We start from the raw sequence: 12887 nt of genomic DNA on the forward strand, positions 1-12887 counted from the left end.
TCCTTTGAGCGGAGCTTGAACCCTGGGGGGCTGCAGGTTTGACTGGCTATGTTGCTGAGCATGCTGGGCCACAACTTAAAAGGAGATCAGAGGGCTGTACCTCAGAGCAGCAAAGCCCTCTTCCTTCCTCCTCATCTCTGCCTCTCTCTCTCTCTATACACACTCTCAGCCTGTCCATTTTTTCCATACTTACAAACCACAGAAAATTTCACTGTGAATTCTGGACAAAAAAAATTCTGCACAAAATACATAAAAACAAAAGATCTTTCCTGTGTAGAAGGCCATCGCTGTTTGAAAGCAATTCCTGAGAGAGAGATGCCTTCATATGAGAAACTACAGATCTTCAAAGTAATGAAAATAACATTCCTGCCACTTCTAATATTCAGCTGCCACCATTTCAGATAAGAAAAACATAATGCATCATTCTAGTGAAATGCAATGTCTTACCAACAAAGCCAGTGACATTTTGGAGTCCAATAGGCTTCAAATGAATTTCCACATAAGCAAACATAGCTTCTCAAGGCTTTAAGTATTCATGTCCCACCCTTTCACTGACCCTTTGACCCTAGGTTCTACAATCACTGTGCAGTCTGACTTGTTGTCTTGCCTGGCTTCCCTTAGGGCCTTTCCTGCCATTCTAACCTTGTTTCTGATACGGTCCTGCTCTGTTCTCCTCCCCTATGTTCTGCCTGGGTAATGCCGTTTCCCCACTCCCCCTGGTAAGTGTCTCATATATTGGCCTTATCGGTGGCCTATCTACACTGCACAACATTTACCTTGCTGGAGCCCAGCAGAGAGAAAGCCTATATCTTCATCAAACACCAGTCAGCAGAGAGAAAAAGGGGATTGAAGGACTGCTTTATGAATTATTAAGATTAAAATCTTTCTCATATTACCTATCCTTTCCTCCTTCCATTCCATTTTCTTCCCTTTCTTTTTCTTTTTTGGTTAAATTTTAAAACATTTATATCCCTCTGTTCCTGAGTAAACGAGCTCGGGGCCGATTTTCCATTAAAAATAAAAGTTAAAGAGAGGAGGAAAGAGAAGAAGTACGTAGCTTGGTCGGTTTTAGGTTTTAGTCATCTTTAATCAGCCCGGTGTTTCTGTGCTGGGGAAGAAAAGAGTCAGATGAAACAACCGCGTAATGATTTTTTTTCTTGCTACCTTTCTTCAGTCTTGGATGTTGGAAACTTAAAAGGAATGTTAAAGAAAGACTTTCTTACCTTTTATTATTACTGTCAGGGAGTCCTTGCTCATTCTGACTTTGTTCAGTGGTCTGAGCAATTTTCTAACTTATTAAAAAAATGATGCATTAACAATGTACTTGCCATTATCCTAGGTCAGGTATTTCTGAATAGCGGATTCATCGCTGAGAGCCTGAGCATTTCTTTAATGATGGTCTGCCTGTATCAAAGAGACTGGCCTTAACCTGTGATATGATCTCTTTCTATTCCTCATTTTATCTCCAAATGCCTTCACTACTAGATTGAATTGCATTAATTCATTAGGAAAAAATACATGAGCAGAGGCATATGGATTTTTTTTTCTTTTTTAAAAAAAAGGTACAAAAGTAGTGGCTTCACACCCACAATACAAGCTACAAGTCTGTCAATCACATAACTGTACTTGACAAAGCTGTCATAAAGAACAGGATTCCTAAGTGGTGTTTTGGTGGTTTTCTTTTGTACGACTGTAGAAGCTATTTAGATTTGTGGCTCATTTTAATCTAACAGTGCAGTGTCTGACTTCACCAATTAATTCAACCTGAGATATAGAGAAAAAAGAGCTATTTGATTGGCATGATATTTAGTTCAAAAGAATAATGAAATCAGCAGGCTCAGTGTTTCATTTAAAAGAAAAATGTTCATACATAGTAACTACAAAAACTTCTGAACTGTATCTTGGTCAAGGTTTGCCTCAAAGAAGCATCTAGATTTTCATAAATCTGTCTATTCAATTTCATACATAAAGCACACAATGGAGATAAAATAGAAGAAGACCATTACTCAGGGAGATGAGTCGAGTCTGACTTTTGAGTATGTTCTCTTCTCAGAAGGGCCATCATAACTAGAGCTTAAGAGCAAAGGTCATAAGTCCCCATAGGAGCGATCAGCATCCAGGAAATAATCCAAGCGCTCCGCAGAGGGCACTCAGCGTTGGCTAGCAGACAAGAAAGACTAGAGGACAGAGTTAGCTGCATCACAGTGGGCAGCTTAAACAATATGCGGATCTCACATACAGTCCGTGGTCTCGGGCCTGCTATTTCTGATGCAGATGTGATACAGGCGGCTCACCAGTGTGGTCATACATCCTGAGTAGTGTGTGTTTAAATGTGCTCCCAATAAAATATTTCTGGGGCTGTATGGAGTCGTGGTCCCTGCGCTCATTAGAGGTCTCTGACCAGCTTGATAAGTGCGGCTCTGCTCCATAATGATTTATTAAGGCTGGGGGTAGGGAAGGCTGGTTGGTCCAAACTGCCTCAGGACACTCCAACCAAAGAGACATTTAAGGGTAAAGGCTTGAAATAGAGGGTGCCTCTGAACAGATTTACATCATCCAAGATACATTTCAAAATGAATTATGTAAGACAAAATGAAATACATAGGAGTTGCACAATTTTTTGCCGCCTTTTTCTCTCCAGCTCTTTATTCTACTCTTCCTTCCTTCCTTCCTTCCAAAGCTCTTGTCTGCATCGCCCTAAGGTAAATTCATGGCCATTTGCTTTATAGCGGGAGAGCACTAATGGACAGACAGGGGGACATATGGGTTTGTGTTTAAAAATGAATGGAAAAGAGAAGGTCGGATGTGAGCAAACAAACAAGTCTGACTAATTCACAGATTTAGACTGAGACATGCTGGGCTGGGACAGACTAGAGAAGCAGGACTGATGAGTTTGACTAAACTTATGTAAGTACGGATGGATGGGCGGTTATTGGTGGGATCTCCACAGTGGGTGAAAAAAGAATTTGATCTAACTGGTCTGTCAAATCCATAATAAACATATTTCTGTCACAGCTGCACAGAGGTAAAGTCCCTATGCAAAAAAAGATGCTTTTAGTCAATATGGCCTGCATATATATTTATACTGATACTGAACTTTTGATAAACTAGACATCTGCAAGCAGAAAGAACGCAATATTTACAAAATGGACAGAATGAAATTATTCAAAATGCCATCTCTGTTTTTAGATGCATTTATTCAATGAGCTGAGCTTTTAAAGCTGAATATATAACAAGCTATAGCTATAAATACTAATTACAAAAACACTGCTTTAGAAAGGTCTGAATAATATGACGAAAGAAATCAGAAAGCATCTGAGGCTTGTGCTTTGGTAAAGTGCAAACTAAGACCTTACAGCAAGATCAGGTCACTATCTCAAAATGTTATCAGCACAAGGAGAACCAGGCTCTTCAGCTGAATTCCTGCTACAGTTTCGTCACAAAATATGTGTACTTTAAGTCTTTTATTCTTTTACTTTATTTAGTCCAGATTTAAGAAATGTATGTAGCCTGCCACATTAAATTCTTCTCAGGGCCTGCCAACAAAATAACTGCCCATATTTACAATATAGTAAAGATGCTGGAGTTATGTGGAGGACCACACAAGGAGAGAAAAGCAACCACTAAGTTAAACGAATGAAACAAACTTATTGAGCAGCGTGTGAACAGGTGCGGGCTCAAGGTGGTCAGCAGACATTATGAGAGCAGAGAGACAGCAGAGCTCGAGAGACTAGTGACTCATGGAGGCATCTCTACAGAGAAAAGCATGGTATTCTCCAACAGAGGAAACAGGCTTAGTGGTTGGAGGATAGATCTTTTTTTTTTACTTGCCACAGTTAATTTTCAAATCTCCAACATCCTATGGCTGTCTGTTTTTCTTCTTTTTCTTTTCTGTTTTTTCTGCTTTCATTCTTTTCTTTTAAAATGAAACTGGAGCTGGGGCGGTGATAGTGATAGATGGCTCAGCGCTCTAACACTTTATCCAATCCGGCGCAGATTTCATCCAATAAAGAATCACTTGTGCACTCTCAAACTAAATGGAAGTCAGGCAGCGGAGAGAAAGGGGCTGCCGTATGTTTCTGAGCTGCGAAAATCAAATTTTCTTAAAGCTGCCGCAGCACTGGCTGGCGGAAAAGGCAGCAACAGCCATGACTGGCCAGGGCCACAACGTCTGCACACACAATTTAATCCATCACAGAGCGCCTGACACCATATCAATCAACCTTTCATCAGCATGCCCCCCACGCCCCAAAAAAGAAAGAAAAAAAAAAAAAAAACAATATTTCTATTCAATCACCTCTGACTGAACCAGGCCTAAAACCCACTGACCAGTGGGGAGGACCAGAAAACTCCAGCTGGATCAGAAATTCACATTCACATGAACACGTGCATTCTTGCTTATTCTTATGTGTGTGTGCCCAAACACAAAATGGTGCAGAAAAATATTCACAAATCTAAGCACTTCCTATTTCTTTCCCATGAGGTACACGTGTGGAAAATATTTTACAGTTACAGTAGGTGTGAATAAAAGTATAAAACTGCTGTATGGGCTGATTGCTTAAAATGTTAATATCATTACCACAGAGATATTACTTACTACATGTTAGACAAAGACAGCAATGTCACACCATCAAACTGTCTGTCCTTCTTTAACTTTTACTGTGTGACACTAACCCACCACCTCTCCACCTTACCCCCTCCCATTGCTTTCCTTTGTTCCGGGAATATAGTCCGTCTTACCCCCTCGGTTTCCCATAGGCTGTGGCTCCAGTGGCCTATGATTTATAATTCATAGGGGCCGCTTTTATATGGGACCTTAGTCTACCTGATACCCTGCCACTGGGCCTGTCCTGGGACGGTGGGAGGGGGGCTCTTCATTACGCCTGGCACCGGAGTACTAACATGACACCCGTCTCTTTGAAGTACTGTATGTAAATGGGACATAATAATCTATTTTTCCCAGTCAGTGTACTGAGTCTTATTCCCGAAATGGATGCTGTTTTTTTTTTTTTTTTTTTTCCGACCAGCCATTTTGTTTTCATCAACTTTCTGTCTTTTACTTGCTCATCCTCTCTTTTGTTCTTGTTCTTTTTGACAAACAGATGCAAAAGGTACTCTCCTCACTGAAAATTTAACTGATTTTAGTTTTTTTTTTTTCCCAGTTAAGCCTTCCTTTTTTCATGGACATGTGTGTGACGGTGTTCTTTCTTTCTTCCTCCAGGACCTGTAAAGCTCAGGTCTCAGTGTATCCACATTACTTCCTCTCTGGTTCGCCCTCTGCTCTGACCTCCCTGCATACCAGAGAGGTCTCCAACCCGGGCTGTGCTCTGTACTCGGTGCTCTTGGCCTAGGGCTCTGCTTGGCCTCCATGCTCCACTGGCTCCATAAACCCTGGTGAGGCTCCAAAAGGCCAAACACTGTACTTGTTGTGGATGCCCCACAACCCACCAGTGTCTCTGGTGCTGCAATGGGGGGTGTGAGGGTGTGTGTGTGTGTGTGTGTGTGTGTGTGTGTGTGTGTGTTTGTGTGTGTGTGTGGGGGAGGTGTCTTGTCTGATTGCCAGGAGGAGCTCAAATGACAAAGAGAGAGCAGCTCAGCCTGGATCAGACGCGTGTATTATTGTTGTTGTTGCTAAGTGCTCCTGACTAATTATTCCTCCCTAATTTGCAAACGGGGCTGCTGCTCATTTACATATCAATGGGGGTGAGCGGAGGGTATGATGTCAAGGAGTGCGGGTTAAGCGTGTGGCTAAGCTTGGGGAGCACAGAGGCCATCATCCCTACAACAAACAGAACCCCACCTCCCTCCCGCGCCTCCAGAACCCACATCACTACCATGACACCCCCTGCTGTGCTAGTCTAATAAACAGATGTAACAGAATGGAAGATAGGCTGTTGTTTGGGCGAGGGGGAGAGACTGACATAGCGAAGAGCTCTCTGTCAAATCAGCGGGTTGCCCCTGGATTAGTTCAGTTGTAACACAGCCCTGCGCTCCATGGAGATCATTTAGGCAATTATCAAGAACAAGGCCGGCTGCAGTGTTGAACAGCTCACTTCAAAGGCCTACACCAGATGAACAGTTACAGCACACTGGTCAATTTCCATACAAGCCACCCCCTCCCTCCCTGCTCTCCTTCACTCACTCTTCCTCTGCTTATGCCTCCAGGCATTTTGACTGTGCTAATGAACATAACACCCCTCCCCACCCCAAACACACACTCCTAGATATTGTATGATGAGAAGTTCATGATGTGCTCTCTCTACTGTCCCTCTGAAACACAAAGAGAAGCAGGCCCCAGTGAAGGACAACATTGCCTGCCAGACGCTTGCCTTGTATCTGCATCCATCAGCTCAGACAAACTGAGAAGTTTTGGATTTTTAACATGCACAATATTCCTCAGCAATTTGTAAAAGAGATGGGGTGCTGGCATGGGAAGAAGTTTACTATCTTTTCATATGTTGATGGCAAAGATTGAGGCTCCAGACTGTGTCTGAATCATAAGAAAAATAACCACACGTTGTTGGTACAGATGCGCATTTTAAATAAACATAATGGTTTCAAGTTTTCATTTTTCCTGTCATTGCAATATTTTTATTTTTCACTGGCTGCACCTCAAAAGACTCAACTCACATTTAGCTGTAACCATGATGTAATATTATCAACTGAATCTGATAGGCTTGCACATATTTGAATTATTTGGATCACTGTTACAATCTTACAAGCATCCCTTATTTGTCAGGCAATAACAGTGTTTCATGAGGTTATAATGGTCACATTTTTGAAGAAAAAATGTTCATTATGACTGTCTGTGACTCATTAAATCATACAGAACTGCTCATCTACAGCCTGACAATTACCTGTGACTATAATTAAGGCTAAAATGTCTCATTGAGCAGTGTGACAACAAAAATGGTATTAAACATGTGACTTGTCTGTTTCTCTGGAAACACACAGGGAAGAAAATGAAAATGCTAAGTCCTAATAGTTTTTCTTTACTATGTCTGCTCATCCAGAGCCACTTCAGAACAAAGCTAAACCCTGCATCCAATTGTCCCTCTCACTGTCTCTCACACAGACAATCACACACATACACCCTCACCCAACAAGCTCTGTGACAGCGGACTTTCTAATCAGACTGGGTCATGTTTTATTGTAAAGATCCAAGACAAACATACAAGCAACTAGATCCTCCACTCAGGATAGAGTTTCTAATCATGCACTATAAATTATTCAGCCTCGAAAAATCTGCCCTCCCAAATGTTTATTGATGCAGGACGGACAGTGTCAGACTGGTGACATGGATATGGATGCTGCCATCAAAGTTCGGAAGGAGCCACAGGGTGAGGCGGGGGTTGGCCCAGGTCAGAAAACCAAGGATAGATACCCAACGCATCAGATGAGAGCAAAGACCTCAACCATTGAGATAATCGATTGACTATGAGGATGCAGAGGAGCAGAGACATAAGAGCCAGCGACAGAATGAGACAGAGAAATTAAGTGTAGTAAATGTGGAAGATAAAGCAATGGCACAAGAAGTCGTTCAACAAACTTACAAGAAAAAAATAAGATTCTGGCAGCAGAGATGCTAAAAGAGGTTTCCTGTTCATTCAGTGCAGTTCACATAAGACAGAGTTTAGCTTCACGTTAAAGCAGCAGCATTATACATTTATCATTAATACATATATGGACACATTATATTGAGATACATGATGTCTATGTTCATCTACTCAACAGTAAAGACAGAGCATTACTTTGTGAATTTTAAGAGCATGCTTAATTCCCATAGTCTCTCATTTTGACAAGTCACATCCAGCTGAATGCTGGAACACCAACAGTGCCCCATGAAGCACTGATGACTTAAAATAATGTTATCTTTAAATGTATTAAATTCAGATGTGGAAATATAATATACCATCACAATCTCACTTTCCCCTTCCATCTTTCTCTCTTCTCCATATCTCCCCCATTAGATCAGAGAAGGTGTCAGAGAAATTGGTTAATTTGTATTTGTTGGAGACGTAAACTTGATGTAAAACAACAAGGATGCAGACGCACAGCATGAGGGACAGCGTTTTTATATCATGTCATTTCAAAGCCTGAGAGATTGCACATGTGTGTGTGTGTGTGTGTGTGTGTGTGTGTGTGTGTGTGTGTGTGTGTGTGTGTGTGTGCCCTTTAAGTTTGCAAATGGTTTCATGGTGATATTATTTTTAGTTGAAATATTTACCTCCCCTTTCTGAATCTTCAGTACTGGTGCCAGAGACGGCATTAATCCACAACCCCCTGGCAGCAATTTCTCAAACATTTCACAAATGAGTTTCATATATCTTAACAGGTTATTGGCTTCAGTTCTAAATAATATTATATTTTGAATGGAGCTGTTGTTGCACAGTGGTAGATCACTTAGCAGGAAAGAAAAAAAAATTGGTCAGCCCAGCTCGTGAATGAGATTGTTCTTTTTTGTTTAAAGCTATTATGCAACTATCATCACTCTGTATCGGCGAGTGGTTTAATAAGATGGAGATTCTCTCTCCTGTGGCATCTTATTGGAACAGTTAAAAAAAAAAAAAAAAAAGAAGCTTATCAGCTTGCTGGAGTATAGCTTCCATCCCTCTTGAAAAAAGTTATGTTTATATCTATGGAGTCAAAGGTGGGTCAGGACAAAGGTCTACCTGTCTGCCACTAGCATGTAGTAGGCATTTGGTGGGACTCCACTCAGTTGATAAAACAACTAGTAGTAGGATGTTTTCACACAAACTAATGAAGCACACATTAGTATGCATGTACATTTACCCCCAAAGTGTGACAGAGGGATGGACAGCTAGAGAATTAGGTGACCTTCAGCTTTATAGCGCATATGTCTGAACTGAATCCTTGTGTGTTCTCATGCATGTGTGTTTCTGGGTATTTGTACACATGAATGTGTGTGGGTGGTGGATTGGGAGGACTTCAGGTCTGTTCAGCCTTCCTCTCCCTCTCTGCTTCTGTTGGGCTTTGATTTGAGCAACGTAGGAGCAATGCTGCAGCGTGACATCCCCAAAGAAAAGACAGGTCCGTTGCCAAGAAATACTGAGTGAACACTGACTGCGTGTTTAACATGGCAGAGGAGGTGGCTGTTCAGCAGCCATAGGAAGAAAGAAATAATAGCTGTATTGTATTCCCCAACAACAGCTGTACACGCTACTGGAAACTAGCAAACGCTAAATAATCTCTGGGAAAGTTTGAAATGTGCTGTCTCTCTTTACGTTGTACATGTGTTTCAGTCATACTTATATTTGTCATTCAGTCCTCGTGATATAAGACAGGAAGGAAGAAATCTGTTCCAGCACAACCATCTGGTACGTTTAGACTTGGATCAACTGCAATACAGAAATAATGATTATCTATCAAATCCACATTAGACATCAGACTACTACTTGGGTTCAAAGTTAGATAAATTTACCCAAGGTTCCAGTGAGACAATACATAGAATACTTGGTAAATTCAGGAGAACTAGCTCACCCTATCTATTTATCCATTATTATTACATATTTGTGTTGCAGTTTATCAACCATTCACACATTTCTTTTCTCCTAGGCCGTCGCCAGGTTTTGGCAGACTACAACAGTGGGGTAATACTCTGATCTTTTCCTTCAGTAGCAAAATGTAAAAATACTCTCAAAATCATAAAATCTTACTTAACACTTACATACCTAAGTACTGAGGTGCTAAAAGCAAAACATATTTAAAGGACCAAAGGTAGAAGAAAATTTGAACTTATACATTAATATGTATTGTATTTTATAAATTGGTCACATGTTTTGTATGTAAAACCTGAATTTGCAGAATAATAAAGCTGACAAATAAATGTAGTGCATTTAAAAGTACAATATTTGCCACTTAAATGCAGAGAAGTGGAAGTATAAAGTGGCACAAAATTAACTTAGTTGTAGTTAATTACTTAGAACCGCTGGACTATGATAACTCTAAATGCATGTCACCGTCTGCATCACAGCTGATCCTTATCTCAACATCACTAACTATATCCATCATTTAGCCTCTAAACTCTAATATGCAGTCTTGCTGTGTTATTGCTTTATCAGTCAAAGGCACAACATCAGCAGATGGGGGAGTTAAAGCATGACATTCCCGTGTGCCATCTTGTCCTTTAAAAAGATCAGAGCTGGCACCTCTCTCCACAGACCAGGCCCAGGTCAATCATGCAGTCTACGCAACAGAGGCTGCCTCCATCCCCACAGGAGCACTCTGACCCTGTCATCTAAATATTGCATGAATTACATGTGCTGGGTTTCCTGTACTGAGTTAACCACTGCTGATAAAGACAGATGTTCCTCTTCTGCACAGGGATTTGCTAAATTTAGCTCCCCCAGATGGCCATACTCTTCACTCGCTCTATATGTCACTGAGTCCATAGATGGGGAGCTCCTGCAACGACAGGCCTCACAGTGATTCGCCTCAATATAGTCTGGAGACTAATGTAATACATGCTTGTACGTTACATCAGATAATGTTGGTTTTGACTGTGGGAGCATTCTACAGCTCAGTGGGCTTTGGTCCATATGATGTGCTGTGACATTGGGAGCTGATGTCAAACAATAACCACACTCTTTCTCCCATCTCTTCTGTCACTCCTCTCTAAATAAACGGCTCAACAAAGATGAAATGTGGTCTCAAACACCCAAAATACTGTAGTGTAATAAAGACACTGGCTTCACCTCAACTTGGAGTCAGCTTCCAGGCTGTGATAGGAGATTCATTCTCTCACTTGTACAGTATCTGCCAGGTTAAAGGCGGGTTGAGAGCCAACAATTATCAAACACTTTAAGTCTTGTGGAAATAATGGCAGAGTCTTTCATAAATACTGACATGTAGATATCAACAAAGTCCATATGATCAAAATGCATTAGTTTTATTGCCTGGAAGCAAGCGCCACATTATGAAGTTTAATCCCCCTGATCTATATCAGTAATTGTGGTGCATTAATTCTAATTATGGCAGCGGCATTGATAATCCTGTTAAAACCAATCAGATAGGCAGTGGAATCAGAGTCAGGGAGGGCAAGCAAGAAGAGGAGGAGGAGGAGGAGATGAGGGAGAATACAATAATTCTAAACGGCAATGGGAGTTTGATCAGAGAAAGAACATGCTTAGTGGAAAGTAGCACATACACTAATGCACCGAACCATTCAAATTCAGGTAACAGTAATAACCATAAATATAATTATGACATAATTGTATACTTCTTTGAGCAACTTAATGACATTATAATTATGAGAGTATGTGTCAGTTGTGCTTTATTGTATGTTATATGGGGTGTATTTTTTTATTAGCCACAAAAGCGGCATGGCTCTGTTGATGTCGGCAGAGACATTTTGGCTGTCAGTCAGGTTGGATGGATTGCCATGGAATTTTGGACATTCATAGCTCCCAAAAGAGGAATCCCACTGATTTTGGTGATTTGGAAATGATACTCTGGCTAATGGGGATCTAAATAAATAAATTACTTTGGTGATCCCCTGATTTTTATTACGTCACTATCAGAGCAAAAATTTTAAATTTTCTTTTACGAACAAATACCTGTAAAGCTAATGCAATTCTATCAGCCTCAGTTGTACTTCGTGTTTAGTGCTAATTATCAAATCTTAGCATGCTAACATGCAAAACTGAGATGTTGACGATGGTAAATATTATACCCCTTTTATATGAACATGCTAGCATCATCAGAGGTGTCCTTAAGTGTAGCCACACAGAAATGGCTGTAGACTACTGACCTCTGCTGGCATGAGTATTTTGCAGAGCTGTGTGGATTGATATCTGTTGGAGACTAGCGGCTAAGTCAACATATTTTCTTTTTTACAATATCTATTTTTTTTGCATTTTGACTTTTAACTATTTGGTTCGATTAGAAAGGGAGTCTTAGTTACAAGGATGGTGTGAATTGATGGACAGGCAATGCCTCCACCCCCAATCTTCCCTTGCCCAGCATGCTGCAAAAAAACTGATTATTTTAAACATGAGGCTGGACAGGATCTGATGGAAGGTGGTCATAAAAAAGGCAACATAGACAATGGAAGAAAGGCATAGAAAATAGATGCATATCAGCAGTGGAGGCAAATCCCTTCTGTGTCCATCTAAATGAGTCCAAAGGGGACCAAACAAAATGGCCTCCCCTCGTCCATTTACAATTCAAGTAGCTCTGGCACACAGCATGGTATTAAAACTCCTACATTTTATAAAATATCCTGCATTATGTCAATAATGCTTCATTAGCGTCCTTAAAGGAAGCAGTGCAAGACAGGACTGACATGAGAGAAATAACTGAATGAAGAGAGGAAGTGTCTAAAGGAAAAAGTTAACTTTCTCTTATTTTCCCTTTGTTTGCCTGAGGAAGGATGTTAGTGGAAGAGAGAGGAAAACTCAGGCAATGCTTGAGCTCCTTCATCCTGCTTATTACAGTGCCGCCCCGGCTCTCTGTCCTCAAGCCTTTCTGCGCCTCACTATTTTAACTACACCTGTCATTTGCGGTCCAGTCATTTTACCTCTCTGCTCGGCTTTCTTTCCCCGCTTACAGGGACTGTTAACTGGGCCTGTCTGTCATGCTGGCTGGGGCTGGATCTCGGACTGAAACTGGGGTGGAGGCAGATTTAGGCTCGGGTGAATGGTGAGAGCGGGGCAGGCGAGGGCGGGAGTGATTTTAGAGGGGAGGGTTGTAATGAGCTTGCGGCAATGGAGGGCTATAGGAACACTGCATGGTTCTTCCCTCCACTGTGAGGCATCCATCTTAACAGCTGCAGAGATGGAGGAAGACGAGAGAACGGAAGGAGACGAAGCGATGTAGTGACACAAAACAGATGTACTGGGCTCCATATTTCTCTATACCTCATCCTC

The sequence above is a fragment of the Seriola lalandi genome, unplaced genomic scaffold (genome assembly GCF_002814215.2).
Source record: "Seriola lalandi dorsalis isolate HSWRI2012SDOR001 ecotype SW California unplaced genomic scaffold, Sedor1 jcf7180002054306, whole genome shotgun sequence".
NCBI classification, from domain to species: domain Eukaryota; kingdom Metazoa; phylum Chordata; class Actinopteri; order Carangiformes; family Carangidae; genus Seriola; species Seriola lalandi.